The sequence below is a fragment of the Salmo salar genome, chromosome 17 (assembly GCF_965601325.2).
Source record: "Salmo salar chromosome 17, fSalSal1, whole genome shotgun sequence".
Taxonomy (NCBI): Eukaryota; Metazoa; Chordata; class Actinopteri; order Salmoniformes; family Salmonidae; genus Salmo; species Salmo salar.
Genome location: NC_138307.1, coordinates 51,363,687 through 51,381,059, shown reverse-complemented (window position 1 = coordinate 51,381,059; position 17,373 = coordinate 51,363,687). Strand labels below are relative to the sequence as shown.

Here is a 17,373-nt window from a genome sequence, read left to right as displayed (position 1 = left end):
TCTCTCTCTCACTCAGCCCTGGGATGAAGAGAGGGAGGGTGGGAGGAAAGGGGGGAAGAGAGAGAGAGGGAGAGAGAGAATATCAGGATTTAAGAGTGCATGAATTACCGCTCTACATCGGGTTACGTAAGAGCTGCCGTCAGAACAGGGGATCACAGGGAGCAGAGAGAGAGGGAAAGCAGAGAGGAAATCAGAGAGAGAGAGAGAAGGGACAGAGGCAGAGAGTAAAGAGAGAGAGAAGAGGGAGAAAGATAGAGAGAAAGGCAGGAAACAGAGAGAAAAAGCAGTGAGCAGAGATTGCAGGGACAGGCAGATTACAGAGAGGCTACGATCCACAGCACACCAGCGACATGGGCAACACACAGACCTCTTTGTGTCCACTGAGGGAGTGAAGAGACGAGACGAGGACTGGGAAGAGGACAGGACACTGCGAGAGGAAGTGATTTGAAGAACAACTGTGTTTCTGCAGCTTTTGCTGGGACACCTTGAGTGGCGGAACGGTAAGGGACCAGCTGTGAGTGTCATCTGGCCATGAGAGAGTGAGGGAGAAAGGACATCTACTGCCACTGAGGACATCTTGGTATCTTCCTCTCCTGCCTGTCCCCATGTCTAGAGGAGGGAGGCCCCCGGGTGGGTGGGCCCTGATGTGGCCCCTGACATATGCACTGGCCCTGGCTGCATGCTCGTCGGTCAGCCCCCTCCTCCAAGAGACCACCTCGGATCCTCCCATTGCTACAGAGACACAGACTGAAGTACGGACACAGCCAGAGCTTCAGACAGAGGCACAGACTGTGGCACAGACACAGACAGAACTACAGACACAGCCTAAGCTACAGACTGAGTCACCAACAGAGTTAGAGTCACAGGCAGCTACCAGTAACCACACAGGTGAGTCAGAGTTCTCCTGGACTGATGTCTAATACTGCTACAAACTAATACTACAGACAAACTTGTGTTATGTTTGTGGTGTGTACTACTACAGTGTTTATGCTTGCAGGTGCAAGTGAAACTGTAGTGTAAGTAGGCCTATGTTGTTGCTTGTTTGTCCGCATGTGTATGTCTAAAAGTTTCCCTATCTGTACACAGAATGGCGGTTTCAGCCGTCATATGAGAGCTTGAGTAGTGTGCAGGTGTTATTGACTTGTCTAAACGTTATTAGAATCCAATATGAAGCAGTTCAGACTCAGAACTTCCTAATTAGAGCCTGGGGGGTTCGTGGCTTCAGATCCTGTGGTTGTGATGTCTCATTATGTCCACTGTTCAGCTGCACTGCCTAAAGAGAAATCAGCAAGATGCCATTATGGTGCTGCTGTGTGCATGAGTTAGCGGGGCATCCCATGCTCTCTCTCTCTCTCTCTCTCTCTCTCTCTCTCTCTCTCTTTGTCTGTTTCTCTTTCTCTCTCTCTGTCTCTCTCTCTTTCTGTCTCTCTCCCTCTCTCTCTCTCTCGCTCTCTTTGTCTGTTTCTCTTTCTCTCTCTCTCTCTTTCTCTCTCTCTCTCTCTCTCTTTCTGTCTTTCTCTCTCGCTCTCTTTGTCTCTCTCTCTTTCTGTCTCTCTCTCTCTTTCTGTCTCTCTCTCTCTCTCCCTAGCTCTGTCTCTCTCTCCCTTTCTTTCTCTCTCTCTCTCTCTCTCTCCCTCTCTCTCTCTCTAGCTCTGTCTGTCTCTCCTTCTCTTTCTCTCTCTCTCTCTTTTTGTCTATTTCTCTCTCTCGCTCTCTTTCTCTGTCTCTCTCTCTCTTTCTCTCTTTCTCTCTCTCTCGCTCTCTTTGTCTGTTTCTCTCTCTCTCTCTCGCTCTCATTGCCTCTCTCTCTCTGTCTCTCTCTCTCTTTCTGTCTTTCTCTCTCTCTTGCTCTCTCTCTCTGTCTCGCTCTCTCTCTCTCACACACTAATACACAGTCCCACCACCACCCGCACGTGCATGGCATAAACACGTGCATACACACAGACAGAAATGGACACACACTAACCACAACGATGCAAATCTCCTTAAAGGTTTAAAAAAAACGCACAGTTGGTTTCATAACAGCAGCTTTCTCTCTCTCTCTCTTTCTCTCTCTCTCTCTCTCTCTCACTCACTCTCCCCGTGGGAATACATATTTAATATTAGATCCCGCTGGTCAACAGCACACTTACCCTCAGCCCTCTCTTCTCTATGCCTCAGAATTCTCTTTCTGGGTAGAATCCTGAGCAGCTCCCATGTGACTAGACTGCCCTGGTCCCTACCAGTACACTCTGTAAACGGCATATTGATATTGCCATTAGGGGGTCAATGGTAGTGATAGATTTGTAGTTTTATCTCCCTACTTTATCTCCCTTTTCCATTCCGTTAGTTGTTTTGCTAGCAGGGGAGAGTGTGTATACTGCAGTTGTGGCACAGGAATGGGCAACAATTACAAAATTCAATTACGAAATACCATAAAGATCAATGTATCAAAATAAACGACAAAATCCTTGTATTTTGTAAAGTATTTTATTTTAAAATACAAAAATGCCAGGCCGAACAGCAGGAACATTCTCACTAACGGTTACAAAAACATTTTATTTGTGTAACGGTCGTCGTACGAAGTGGACCAAGGCGCAGCGGGTTGAGTGCTCATAATGACTTTTATTGAACACAAAACAAGAAAATGATCGAACGAACAGGATTGCATGCTAAAACACACAGCTATGCAAACACAACTTCCCACAAAGGGACAGGTGAAACAGGGCTACCTAAGTATGACTCTCAATCAGCAATAACGATGTACAGCTGTTCCTGATTGAGAGCCTTACCAGGCCAACACAAAGAAATACACAACATAGAAAACCATAGAAATACAAAACAAGAACATTACCCAAAAACCCCGGGAACACATAAATCAAACACCCCTCTTACATAAATACATATCCCATAAACCCCGAACCACATAAAACAAATACCCCCTGCCACGTCATGACCAAACTACAATAACCAATAACCCCTTGTACTGGTCAGGACATGACAATTTGCTATGACTGTGATATGTTCTTGTTTATCTTCCTTAGTTGAATACACTGACTGTAAGTTATTCTGGATAAGAGTGTCAGCTAAATGACCAAAATGTAAATGTACAGTATATGAACATACCAAAATGAACTGCAAAGCAGTATTGGCCTTGTTTTGGGACAGAGCTCATTAGAATAATACTCAGCATGCTATGCAATTGTTCATTTTTACATTACATGTATATTTAGTTTATTTTGCAGATGCTCTTATCACACCACAGTGCCATCAGACTTCTGATACCAATGCAGGGTGCAGTGGTGTAAAGTACAAATACTTTAAAGTACTACTTAAGTAGTTTTTTGGGGTATCTGTACTTCACTATTTATATTTTTGACAACTTTTTACTTTTTTTTTTACGACATTCCTAAAGAAAATAATTTACTTTTTACTCCATGCATTTTCCCTGACACCCAAAAGTACTTGTTACATTTTGAATGCTTAGCAGGACAGGAAAATGGTCACTCACTTATCAAGAGAACATCCCTGGTCATCCCTACTGCCTCTGATCTGGTATATTCGTTAAACACACATGCTTGGTTTGTAAATGATGTCTGAATGTTGGAGTGTGACCTGGCTATGCGTAAAGATAATGGTACCGTCTGTTTTTCTGAATATAAGAAATTTGCAATGATTTACTTTTACTTTGATACTTCAGTATATTTTAGCAATTACATTTACTTTCGATACTGAAGTATATTTCAAACCAAATACTCAAGTACTGTTTCACTTTTACTTGAGTCAATTTCTATGAAGGTATCTTTACTTTTACTCACGTATGACAATTGGGTACTTTTCCCACCACTGGCAGGGTGAAAAGGGGCTACAAAATTGTAAACCACTTAAATGTTTCTTATAGAAAAGTATTTTGAAAATACAAATTACAGCTCTCGACAACTATCTTGTTTCAAAATACTGTACATTAGAGTGTAATTCGCCCAGAGGGTTAATGGACAGAGAGTTAATGGAACTGATTCTCTGAACCATGTTCCACAGCTGAAACAATGCAGACATTCTAACTGGGGAGCTCTAGCTGCCGTCAGTCTGTCCAGCAGCCTCTGCTGGCACACAACCAGTCCTCATATTACTGGTCACTGCATGGTCAGAAGACCCGAGCTATGTTTAACCAATACGTCCAGCTTTCACAAGGCACAGGTCCAGCCCTTAACAGAGAGAGAGAGGGATAGGTGGAGTGAGGAAGGGAGCGAGAAGACAAACATAGTTCTCGAGATAAAGTTACCGCCGGTTATTGTTAGAGGGAAAGTGCAGCACCCGGAACACCATCTCTCCTCTCGTCCCTCCATTCGTTCTTAAAAAAAAAAAAAAACAGAGAGAGAGTGAGAATGAGACACCCCAGTGGTTCTCAATCCTGGTCCTGGGGACCCAAAGGGGTGCACATTTTTGGTTTTTGCCCTAGCTCTACACACCTGACTCAAATCATCAAAGCCTTTTGATGAGTTGATCATTTGAATCAGCTGTGTAGAGCTAGGGCAAAAAACAAAAACGTGAACCCGTTTGGGTCCCCAGGACCAGGATTGAGAACCAGTGAGATACACACATCAAGGGCTCTCATCTAGAACTCAGCGAGGACTCAGAGAAATAGAGAGTTCTACAGTGAAGGAGGGCAGCACCTTGTTTTCACTCATCCCTGTCATTCCTCTATCCCTACCTCACCCCTCTCACGCTACGGGGAGTGTTAAGGGGATTCGATCATTGGCCATGTCAGAGAGTAACGGAGAGAGACCACAGGAATAGACTGCTGCTACCTCACCCTCTGATGGAGAGAAGGATGAGATGGATGAGAGAGCGAGAGAGAGAGAGAGAGAGAGAGGGGGGCACAGTCAGCCTATGACGTCGGTCAGTGTGGGAGTTGGACGGTTTACTACAGAGAGGTATCCCTGACAGACAGAGAGAGAAATAGGATAGATAGAGGGGGGAGAAAAGGAGAGAGAGAACACAAACATAAGAGGGCAGTTTGTTTAGCAAAAGGCTGACTGTCTGAAACAAAAGACAGTAGAACACCAGGCTAATCAGGTGGTTTAGCCTCCATCCCTGCAGGTATTAGGTCAATAGGGGTTACTCAGCTTCAGGGTTGCTAACCCACATGAAAAAACATTACAGTTTACTATAGAATACTACAGTACTTACACTGTAGTATCCCTCGATCATGCGCAATATTTACTATAGAATGTTGTAGTATTCTGTAGAATACTACAGTAAATACTGCAGTATTATCCACATAACAAACATCACAACCCAGAAATAACATTACAACTCAGCATCAGTACTGCTCTCTGCTGGATCGATTTTTATTGGTTCATTGGTTCATTGGGATCCCCATTCGCTTTTGCCGAAGCAGCATGAAAAAATACTACAGTAATGTCTGCAACAACACTACAGTAAAAACTACAGTATACTACAGTCTGCAAAAAAACACTACAATAAATACTATAGTATTTATACCATAGTATAGTATAGTTATTTTTTTATGCTGGAAATCCCGGTAACTTTCCCCAAAATCCAGAAATCCTGTTTGAAGGATTCCGGATTCACTGCTTATTCCCCTCTGTTTAGGGAATCTTCCGACCGGGATTTCTGGAAAACCTGGGAATTTGGGGAAAGTTACTGCAAGTTTTCAACCCTAATTCAGATGGAGGGATGATGCAATGTTAGAGAAGTGATAATATCTAGATTACAGAGGTTGTTGTGGCCTCTGGGATGTGTAATATGCCAGGTGGCCCAGCAGCCTTCTCTGCCTTGCTGCAGGGCAACACAGGGAGTGTATGGTCTTTAGTGAAGCAGCTCTGAGCGAAGAGTGAGTGAGTGAGTGAGTGAGTGAGTGAGTGAGTGAGTGAGTGAGTGAGTGAGTGAGTGAGTGAGTGAGTGAGTGAGTGAGTGAGTGAGTGAGTGAGTGAGTGTGTGTGTGTGTGTGTGTGTGTGTGTGTGTGTGTGTGTGTGTGTGTGTGTGTGTGTGTGTGTGTGTGTGCGTGCGTGCGTGCGTGTGTGTGTTTTTGTGTGTGGATGAATCTTTAATGTGGGCCTAATCTTTATTTAATCAGGCACTATTCTGAGCGCCTATCTGTCAGGACCCTGAGGCGGAGAAATAGAGAGGGAGAGAGGGAACATCAAGAAGAGAGAAGAAAGGGGCAGTTGTTATGTTGTGAGAGTCAGGTGGCCAGGTTGGTTGCTGGCAGCCCACGGTATTGCCATGCCAGCAAAGCCCTGTGAATGGCGGCCCACTGGAGATGAGCTGATCAGAATGAGACAGACCCAACATTCACCCAGCAGCCAAACCCAGCAGTCTAACACGACAATAGAAATAGTACTCTAATGGCAGTCCAAAGTCCAGTCCACAAGATATTGAAGTGGAAGGGGTATTTTCTGAGCTGCGCAGGGAACATCCCAATAACACATTGATCTGTAGGTCCACTAATATAGACTTAAGCTCAGTAGACTAACACAATCTTGAGCTGTGCAGACAACCCGGGTCCAATACTTGTGTGTGTGTGTGTGTGTGTGTGTGTGTGTGTGTGTGTGTGTGTGTGTGTTGGGAGGGGAGGGGAGGCTTAGGGGCTGCATTCCTGATTAAACTCTATGATGACTCAGGTCTAAGCTTGGCTGGTGTGTATGTACGTGTATGCATGCTTTTGTGTGTGTGTGTATGTGTGTGTGTGTGTGTGTGTGTGTGTGTGTGTGTGTGTGTGTGTGTGTGTGTGTGTGTGTGTGTGTGTGTGTGTGTGTGTGTGTGTGTGTGTGTGTGTGTGTGTGTGTGTGTGTGTGTGTGTGTCTGTCTGTGTATTTGTGGGTATCAGGGCATGAATATATGCAAGCAGATGCTGCATGGTGATGCAGATTCCGTCCTATGTTGGAAAATGAACTGCCGTGGACCCTCTGCACGCATGTCTGGCATATTGTTACTCACATGTTTGTATGTGTGCCTGTCTTGGCTTTTATGCAGTGTGTGTGTGTGTGTGTGTGTGTGTGTGTGTGTGTGTGTGTGTGTGGTGTGTGTGTGTGTGTGTGTGTGTGTGTGTGTGTGTGTGTGTGTGTGTGTGTGTGTCTTTTTTGGGAAAAGAGAGAGAGAGAGTAAAGCCCTAGTGAAGTAGTATCAACATCCTTCATCCCCTCGTGGCTAGCTCTCTCTCTCTCTCTCTCTCTCTCTCTCTCTCTCTCGCTCTCTCTCTCTCTCTCTCTCTCTCTCGCTCTCTCAGCCCTCTCTCTCTCGCTCTCTCAGCCCTCTCTCTCTCTCTCTCTCTCTCAGCCCTCTCTCTCTCTCAGCCCTCTCTCTCTCTCTCTCTCTCTCAGCCCCCTCTCTCTCTCTCTCTCTCTCAGCCCCCCTCTCTCTCTCTCTCTCTCAGCCCCCCTCTCTCTCTCTCTCTCTCAGCCCCCCTCTCTCTCTCTCTCTCTCAGCCCCCCTCTCTCTCTCTCTTTCTCAGCCCCCCTCTCTCTCTCTCTCTCTCAGCCCCCCTCTCTCTCTCTCTCTCTCTCAGCCCCTCTCTCTCTCTCTCTCTCAGCCCCTCTCTCTCTCTCTCTCTCAGCCCCCCTCTCTCTCTCTCTCTCTCAGCCCCCCTCTCTCTCTCTCTCTCTCAGCCCCCCTCTCTCTCTCTCTCTCAGCCCCCCTCTCTCTCTCTCTCTCTCAGCCCCCCTCTCTCTCTCTCTCTCTCAGCCCCCCTCTCTCTCTCTCTCTCTCTCTCAGCCCCCCTCTCTCTCTCTCTCTCTCAGCCCCCCTCTCTCTCTCTCTCTCTCAGCCCCCCTCTCTCTCTCTCTCTCTCAGCCCCCCTCTCTCTCTCTCTCTCTCAGCCCCCCTCTCTCTCTCTCTCTCTCAGCCCCCCTCTCTCTCTCTCTCTCTCAGCCCCCCTCTCTCTCTCTCTCTCTCAGCCCCCCTCTCTCTCTCTCTCTCTCAGCCCCCCTCTCTCTCTCTCTCTCTCTCAGCCCCTCTCTCTCTCTCTCTCTCTCTCAGCCCCCCTCTCTCTCTCTCTCTCTCTCAGCCCCTCTCTCTCTCTCTCTCTCAGCCCCCCTCTCTCTCTGCACCGCTGCAGAACAAAAAATCCTCCCATCTGTCATATCTAATCAGCAGACAGCAGCCTGCATGCTTTCAGGGTCTTAGACCACTAAAAACCTCACAACACATAAATAACATTACAACTCAGCATCAGTACTGCTCTCTGCTGGATCGCTTGTTTATTGGTTCATTGGGATCCCCATTAGCTTTTGCCGAAACAGCAACTATTTTTCCTGGGGTCCACAAAGAAAACATAAAACATGATGTTGTGTCTCTAGTATGGTTAAATGAGATGACCTGCTATTTTCCAATCGATTACCTAACGTTTCATTATTTGATTAAATTAATCAGGCAATAACTAACTCATTAGGAGTCTGAGGCTGTCACGACTTCCACCGAAGTCGGTCCCTCTCCTTGTTCGGGTGGTGTTCGGCAGTCGACGTCACCGGCCTTCTAGCCACCGCCGATCCACTTTTCATTTTCCATTTGTTTTGTCTTTGTTTTACACACCTGATTTCAATCCCACAATTACTGTTTCATTATTTAACCCTCTGTTCCCCCATGGGTTTTTGTGAGTGATTGTTTATTGTATTTTCGGTCTCTCGTGGTGTGCGTGTATTTGTTACTTTGTATATTTGACATTTTGAGTAAAAGTACGTTGATTACTCATATCTGCTGTCCTGCGCCTGACTCTCTACACCAGCCACACATAGGACTCATTACAGAGGCACCGCGGAAGCATTAGTTTATATAGAGCGGCTATCTCCCGAATCCACTCTTAAAGATCTGAAGATCTTTTATATCAATAGCAGTCAGTCATGAATTATTCTTTACCTTCCATCAGTCTCATCTGAATGTCGTAAAATATTTGGTCATCTGCACGAACCCTAGCATAAATTATGAATCAGCAATATACAAATTGGCTTAATTATTTATTTACTAACTAACTAAATAATCACAGAAATACATAACAAACAGTAGATATTGGTTACTAACAATGATAGAAAAGTCCCTAGTGGGCTAAGCCGATATGACAGCTTGATAGACAAAAGGAAAGGGGACTGGCACGTGCACTCTAACCAACAGCTTGCAGATACAGTGCAGGTATAGCCTGCTACATGATGAGATTATTATGGACAGAAGATCGAGATTATTTGTATTTGTCAAACGGCAGCCAATCGTCTATGATCGTGTCTCCAGAATAAGACCCTCAATATTTATTGGAAATGAGCATCATGCCAATCACCTTGCACTTTCACCACCCTGGGAAGTTCATCATGACCTATGTAATCTGTAGCCTAATAAACTGCATGCTTCCCCGAGTCGTAGTGGGAGGACCACACAATATATCATCGCGTGACTCCAGGTTTACTTCCATATGATGGTTATTATATCAGTATTTGTGCATAAAGGCATTTCCACCGCCATTTCTTGCATAATTAATTGTACCGACACAAAAAGATCCCACCTTGTCTAGCGTATTTTGTTTTGTCGACATTTGGAAAGTTTACCGACAAATTTGCTGTTTCCATCAGGCCTGTCGTGACATTTCTTATCCTACGTACTTTACTTGCATAAAAAGTCTGGATGGAAACCTGGTTACTGATATACAAGAACAGTCTCACAAATGTAAAATACAATGATATACAAACAATACAACTAAAGAATAATGTGTGTGTAGATTGTTTGTGTTGGAGTGTGATAGTGTGTGTGTGTGTGTGTCATTTCACAGTCCATAAAGAGCTGTTGTTTTTTGTTGCTCTATTTTGAGCCAGCCGTAGCTTTGTTAGGTCTTTCTTTGCTGCACTTGACCATATTACCGGACAGTAATCAATAAGGGACGAGACCAGAGCCTGAACAACTAGTACAGTTGATTTGTCAAAAACGCAGAACATATTTTAATAACAGACATACCGCTCCCCATCTTCACAGCAACTTTGTCAATATGACTTGATCATGATAAATGACCATCCGATGTTATACCTAGGAGTTTAGCTTCCTCAACTTGTTCAATGGTCACACCCTTTACGAACAACTCCAGCTGAGGTGTAGGTCTTAGAGAATGCATTGAACCAAATACAGCGTTTTTAGTTTTAGATGTATTTAAGACCAGTTTATTATTAATTACAGTCGTTGTCAGAATGGGTAACACCTTATTTACATTTTCAGTGAGATCACTGGCTTTGGGTGCTGACATGTAGAATGTGGAATCATCCGCATACATAGTCATTCTAGCTTCGTGTAAGACCAGTGTCAAATCATTTGTAAAAATAGAGAAGAGTAATGGCCCAAGGCAACTGTACTGTACATATCTGATGTTAGAGGAGCTTCCATTGAAGAACACTCTCTGGGTTCTGTTGTGTATTTACAGAGAATGACCTCGACACCCCTCTCTTTGAAACATCTATTTTCCTCAATCTCTTTCTCTCTCTCTGCCTTCTTTCTATAAACAGCAAATTAAACTGTGTAAAATGTACTCTGCGAGCTTTAGATTGAACACCTCTTGAGAGTGTATACCTTATGCTAGATATGAATATCAGTAATAAATGCAAATCCAAATATTCTAAACCCTTCCTCTTGATCTGCTTCTGTAATTCTCATATTCACTCTCTATCTCCCACTCTCCCCAGGTCTGTTGTGTGTGTCCGTGCTTCCCCCGAGGCGCGGGTCATTCTATGTGGAGCATGGGACAGGGGTGTCGGTGGGTACAGTGCTGGCCTTCTGGTGTAGGGAGGGCTACCAGCTGGTGGGCAGTGATAAGATCTCCTGCAGCGTCTGGGCAGGCAAACCCCAGTGGAGCAACTTCCTGCCAGTCTGTGAGGGTGAGACAACACAGCTGGTCCAATCCCTAGCTAGCTCCCAGCCTCTTCTCCTATTCTGTGCCCATTTCACCTAGCTCATACCCTCCTTCCCTAGCTCCCTTCTCCTAGCTGCGACACATTTCTCCTACCCTCTTTTCCTAGCTCCCTACTCCTAGCTCCCTACTCCTAGCTCCCACCCCTGCAGTGATCACAGATCTTAAAAAATATATCTGAAGCAACATGATAGGTGAAAGTAATTTGTCAGAGACTCAGTACTGGACTGAATTGACTTTCCCTTGATCTGCCTTCCCCTCAGCCATATCGATGCCAGAGGACCGGGGTCTGCGCGTGGCCGTGTTGGCCTCAGTGGTCAGTGGCATCGTCATCCTGGCAATGTCTCTCTCCTTCATCATCTGCTGCCTGCAGGAACGCATTGGGAAGGACAGGGCCACCAGGAGGGACGGCAGGAGCAGGTACACACAAACACACCCACGCGCGTTCATAGGCGCAAGCAAGCACACACACACACACACACACACAGACACGCGCACATTTGAAATGCTTTATTTGAATCCACAAATCACGTATCACATTACAGTCGAGAAGGATTCAAACATTTCATAAGTCATGGCTATATCGACACTTGTGGATACAGAAAGCACCTTAGCCATACAATAAGGCTGCCCATGACCACTGACACAGAGCAGTACCTCGCTAGATGCTTTGCCTTTGTGCGATGCAGGCCTGCAATCTGAACGCACGTACCGTCAACCTGGCCGAGACTCCTAAATATCAGCACTACAAGTTTGCACTGATAACCAAGGCTGTTCAGGCGTGACACGAGGGTCTGGTATTTCAGCAACTTGGCAGTAAATTCCTGCTCCATGTAGGAGGCCATGAGCACCTCCCACAACAACAATATGTGGCATATTTGGTATATAAGAAAATGAATATCACACACACACACACACACGCACGCACGCACGCACGCACAAGCACGCACGCTCCGAACCTTTACCGGAAAGAGGAGACAGAGGTGATAGTGATGGAGATGATGATAACCACCTCTCTCCAGGCGTAGAGACGCGCAGTCTCGGCGTAGTGAGTGCTGGCTGGAGAGAGAGGAGGGGGACTGGGACACGTTCCCCCCTCCTAAGATCTTCCACCTGTCACAGCGGCCGGACCTCCGGCTGGCTGCAGAAAGCCCTGTCTACCTGGGGGGCATGGCCGGCTTCGACAACCGTGGATACCAGAGGTGAGAACCTGAGATCTACTGTATGAACCTAAACGAGTTGTAAATATCAATTGAAACCTGCTATAGTATGCACCTTTTATAGACACCTAATATATTGGTTTGTTTCCACTGATTCTAAGGTCTCCCTCTCGCTCTCTCTCTCTCTCTCTCTCTCTAGGAGTCAGGAGAGCCTACTGAAGGCCCCGCTTCCTGGTCTGTTCCGGGCAGAGAGTCAGATCATCTACCCCCACCTAGTGCTCCAGAGAGTCCCCACCCCCACCGCCCCAACTGCCCCTGTCTACCTCCACAACATGCCCTCCAACTCTGCCTCCAACTCCGGATGTGCTCCCTCACAGCCACACCACATGCCCCCATATCCTACCCCGCAGTATCCTATCCACAACTCCACCCCCCAGCGAGTTCCATGGCAAATGCAGCCCCATTGAACTGTCACTGTCCCCTCGCTCTCTCCCTCTCTGGAGGTCAAGGGTCAATGAGGAAGGATCAAATAACACACTATTCCCTAATAAGTGCGCTACGTTTGAGCAGAGCCCCATGCAGCTAACCTCATACAAGTTTTGGTCAAAAGTAATGTACTACATCGGGAATAAGGTGTTATTTGTGATTTGAGAACAGCCCTCAGACCCCTGTCAGCAAGATGCTTCTACTACTGCAAGAATGGCTGGATGGGACACGTGTTACTGTATATACTGTATGATATGGACTGACAGACAGAGAGACCAGAGGGTCTTTTCCAGCACTTTCTGACTCCTTGCCTCTTCTCTCACTGAGGAAGCCCTGTCTACTGTTTCTAGTGTATCTCTACACGGCAGAGGAGGTTTTTCTATCTCTACCATTCTCTCTGTGTCTCCTGTCAAGGCTTTTGTTAATTTTGTGGTGTCCACCATTTTCAGAAGAGCTAACTTCCTATTAGTCTTCTGATTGGTCAAAGTCACCCTCAGACCGGGCCTATCAGGACACATCCACTTGTTGATGTCACTGACTGAAGACTGTGAGATGTTGTTGGGCGGTGGTCACCAAGTTGCCACCGACCAAAGAAGAAATGGACTTAGCTGAGGAAAGTGGATACAGAAATCATCCCCAATACCATGTATGGGTGTATAATATATTATTCTTATAAGTCTTCTTAATAGTCAAAATCATGTTTTTCATGAAATTGGATGATATTTGGATGAAAGTATGATGACCAAAGTATGAAAAATGACTGTTTCGTCTACATTGATAATGTTTGGATTCTTGGATTCAGGAAGCGGGATTATTAAGGGGATAGGGTGACATCACCCTAACTCTCTCATTTTAATACACCAATGGTAACATGATATTCTCTTACCTAATTTAAATACGTACCGCCTTGTAACCAGCATGGAAGAAAGAAAGCGTGTTTGCAGAGGGGCGTGGTTAATATAGCTAGATAGCTACTCTACTGGTTTTAGCTAGTCACTGGCTAGCTAGGTCCTCAGCCAGCGTGGAACTAAAGGGGGGACAGGTCGTTCAAAACTCTGACACAGTTGTCATGTCAACACATCCGTCAGTGCTGGTGTGAACCGCAGCACCAGAAACATGCCAAACGGGAGATGTATGAAACAAATACGTATATCATTGAGGCAATTTCAATGTTGTTTGAGTAGCTTTGTGTATCACTTCCTGGTAGTTAGCCATGAAAGAAAAAGTAATTTTCAAAAATGTTGAGCATTTATATCCCAAAATAATATAATGGGGGATATTTTTGTCACTCAAAAGGTTATTTTACATGGGAATCAGAATGACTGTTCAGGACAAGTTCACCCATTATTTTCCCCCATTTGTTCTAAAGTTTTGCACTAAAACTTTGGAGAGCTCCTTACCTGTTGTTGAAGTCTTTGTCGTGCGTTTTTCTACGCTGATAGGAGACTTGGAACAGTCACACCAACTAACCTGCACTTTATGGATTTTACTGACGAGCTGGCAATAGCAATTGCAAGAACCTTGCACTGACTATTCCCGCAATATGTTTGTATGAAAAATGGTTTCTACCTGAAAACTGATTAAAGATATTTTTGTTTAGTTGAATGTAGTGTTCTGGGAGTATTTTTGTCTCAACATGACCCTTATTTCCATAGCAATGTGCCTTATCCATCAACTGTCATTTCTGTACCCTCCAGCAGGGGGAGACCTTTCACAGCCGATCAGTCCCATAGAAAATGCTGACGTGCTCTGAACCAGCGTTTCTCTCTGTTCTGGGGACCCCAAAGTATGCACCTTTTGGTTTTTGCCCTAGCACTACTCACAGCTGATTCAAATCATCAAGGCTTGATGAAACATTGATTCCATGAATCAGCTGTGTAGTGTTAGGCCAATTGTGGACCCCTCCTGTATAATGATGGGTGAAATGTGAACAGTAGTTATATCCATCAAAAGATTGGGGTGGGGGGGCGTTCTCGTCCTGGAAAACTATCCTCAACTCTTCTACTACTCCAGCTGTCTCAACTACAACCGAAGAGGAATGTCCACGTGGACTGGAAAGGATCTGGAAGGACCTCACAGAACATAAGGATGGACGTTGAGGATGGAGGGTTGAGGATGGACGGTTGAGGATGGAGGGTTGAGGATGGCGGGTTGAGGATGGAGGGTTGAGGATGGAGGTTGAGGATGGCGGTTGAGGATGGAGGGTTGAGGATGGAGGTTGAGGATGGAGGGTTGAGGATGGAGGGTTGAGGATGGAGGTTGAGGATGGCGGTTGAGGATGGAGGTTGAGGATGAAGGGTTGAGGATGGAGATTTGAGGATGGAGGGTTGAGGATGGTGGTTGAGGATGGAGGGTTAAGGATGGCGGTTGAGGATGGAGGGTTGAGGATGGCGGTTGCGGATGGAGATTTGAGGATGGCGTTTGAGGATGGCAATTAGTTTGGTACTAACTTTTTTCTAGCACTGAATGTTTTGAAGGTTTTACTTGTGACGATCATGCTATGTGCTTGTTTTATCCATAGAAATAGATTCTAAATCGATTCTATTTCTATGCTTTTACCTTTCCCAGATTGATATGCTTGTCGTACATGGCTCTGTAGTAGGCTATAGATTACTAAATGTTGTACTGTGAGCCTCAGGTTCTAGATGACTACTGTGATTGTGTGGTGCTAGTTGACTAACACCTGTGAATGTCTCAGATTCGGGGTCTGAACCTGGCTCTACTGGACCTGCTCTACCTGCTCCTGAAGCCCATAGCCATCTACACCAACTTCATCAGCCGCCCAAGGCCCCTTTTTTCTCCAGGCAAGGCCATCACCATCCTCAACTTGGTGGGCTGCCCCATCCTCCTGGCCTGCATGTGTGTGGAGCGTTACCATGCTGCAGCGTAACCCGTCCTCTACCTGCATCTGGGGAAGTGGGAGTACCGGCTGGCCGTCTGCGGCCTGCTGGGGGCCATCCCCCCGAGTCTGGTCATCCTCACGGGCTTCACGGAACTCAAGGACATCCTCAGCTCGCCGCTGTCATCTCCGTCCTCTTCCTGCTAACGCTGGGCTGTCTAGGGGGCAAGGTCTGGACGCAATGGAAACCGAGCCCCGCCCAGAGTCAGACCCAGGGAGAGACAACTTTGTCTCTGAAGAGGAGGGCCCTGAAGAATGCGCTAGCTGTCCTGGAGCCCACCGCGGTGGCGTATCTTCTGGTTCTAGTGCTCTTCGTGCTCTTTTTCCTCATGGAGTCTACAAAGCTGGATACAAAGTTGTGCAATGTTATGAAGATGATGATTTGCTTCCCCAGCTTTGGCAGCTACATTGGTCCCATGTTCTACCTAGCCAGAGCCAGGCAGCTTTAGATGGGGTGTTTCTGGAGAAGAGGGGGGAGGAAGGCAGAGAAGACAGAGAAGGCAGAGAGCGCAGAGAGGACGGAGAGAGCAGAGAAGGCAGAGAGAGCAGAGAAGATGGAGAGAGCAGAGAAGGCAGAGCACATAGAGAGGACGGAGAGAGCAGAGAAGGCAGAGAGAGCAGAGAGGACGGAGAGAGCAGAGAGAGCAGAGAGGATGGAGAGAGCAGAGAAGACGGAGAGAGCAGAGAAGGCAGAGAGAGCAGAGAAGACGGGGAGGGCAGAGAAGGCAGAGAGAGCAGTCTGAGATAGCAGGGAAGACGGAGAGAGCAGAGAAGACAGAGAGAGCAGAGAAGGCGGAGAGAGCAGAGAAGGCAGAGAGAGCAGAGAAGGCGGAGAGAGCAGAGAAGGCAGAGAGAGCAGACGGAGATAGCAGAGAAGACGGAGAGAGCAGAGAAGACAGAGAGAGCAGAGAAGGCGGAGAGAGCAGAGAAGGCAGAGAGAGCAGAGAAGGCAGAGAGAGCAGACGGAGATAGCAGAGAAGACGGAGAGAGCAGAGAAGACAGAGAGAGCAGAGAAGGCGGAGAGAGCAGAGAAGGCAGAGAGAGCAGACAGAGATAGCAGAGAAGACGGAGAGAGCAGAGAAGACAGAGAGAGCAGAGAAGGCAGAGAGAGCAGACGGAGATAGCAGAGAAGGCAGAGAGAGCAGACGGAGAGAGCAGAGAAGACGGAGAGAGCAGAGAAGACAGAGAGAGCAGAGAAGGCAGAGAGAGCAGACGGAGATAGCAGAGAAGGCAGAGCGAGCAGACGGAGATAGCAGAGAAGGCAGAGAGAGCAGACGGAGATAGCAGAGAAGGCGGAGAGAGCAGAGAAGGCAGAGAGAGCAGACGGAGATAGCAGAGAAGACGGAGAGAGCAGAGAAGACAGAGAGAGCAGAGAAGGCAGAGAGAGCAGACGGAGATAGCAGAGAAGGCAGAGAGAGCAGACAGAGAGAGCAGAGAAGACAGAGGGAGCAGACGGAGATAGCAGAGAAGGCAGAGAGAGCAGAGAGGACGGAGAGAGCAGAGAGAGCAGAGAGGATGGAGAGAGCAGAGAAGACGGAGAGAGCAGAGAAGGCAGAGAGAGCAGAGAAGACGGGGAGGGCAGAGAAGGCAGAGAGAGCAGTCTGAGATAGCAGGGAAGACGGAGAGAGCAGAGAAGACAGAGAGAGCAGAGAAGGCGGAGAGAGCAGAGAAGGCAGAGAGAGCAGAGAAGGCGGAGAGAGCAGAGAAGGCAGAGAGAGCAGACGGAGATAGCAGAGAAGACGGAGAGAGCAGAGAAGACAGAGAGAGCAGAGAAGGCGGAGAGAGCAGAGAAGGCAGAGAGAGCAGAGAAGGCAGAAAGAGCAGACGGAGATAGCAGAGAAGACGGAGAGAGCAGAGAAGACAGAGAGAGCAGAGAAGGCGGAGAGAGCAGAGAAGGCAGAGAGAGCAGACGGAGATAGCAGAGAAGACGGAGAGAGCAGAGAAGACAGAG

At 46.9% G+C, this 17,373-nt stretch overlaps 1 non-coding gene across 1 annotated transcript; it reads left to right on the top strand.

The window, feature by feature from the left end:
- Positions 1 to 38: 38 nt before the first annotated feature.
- Positions 39 to 14,128, top strand: LOC106576078 (uncharacterized). Its single transcript, XR_006760115.2, has 5 exons — positions 39 to 888; positions 10,654 to 10,845; positions 11,141 to 11,297; positions 11,900 to 12,079; positions 12,237 to 14,128. It is a non-coding gene; the product is annotated as an uncharacterized LOC106576078 (transcript).
- The last annotated feature ends 3,245 nt before the right edge of the window (positions 14,129 to 17,373 follow it).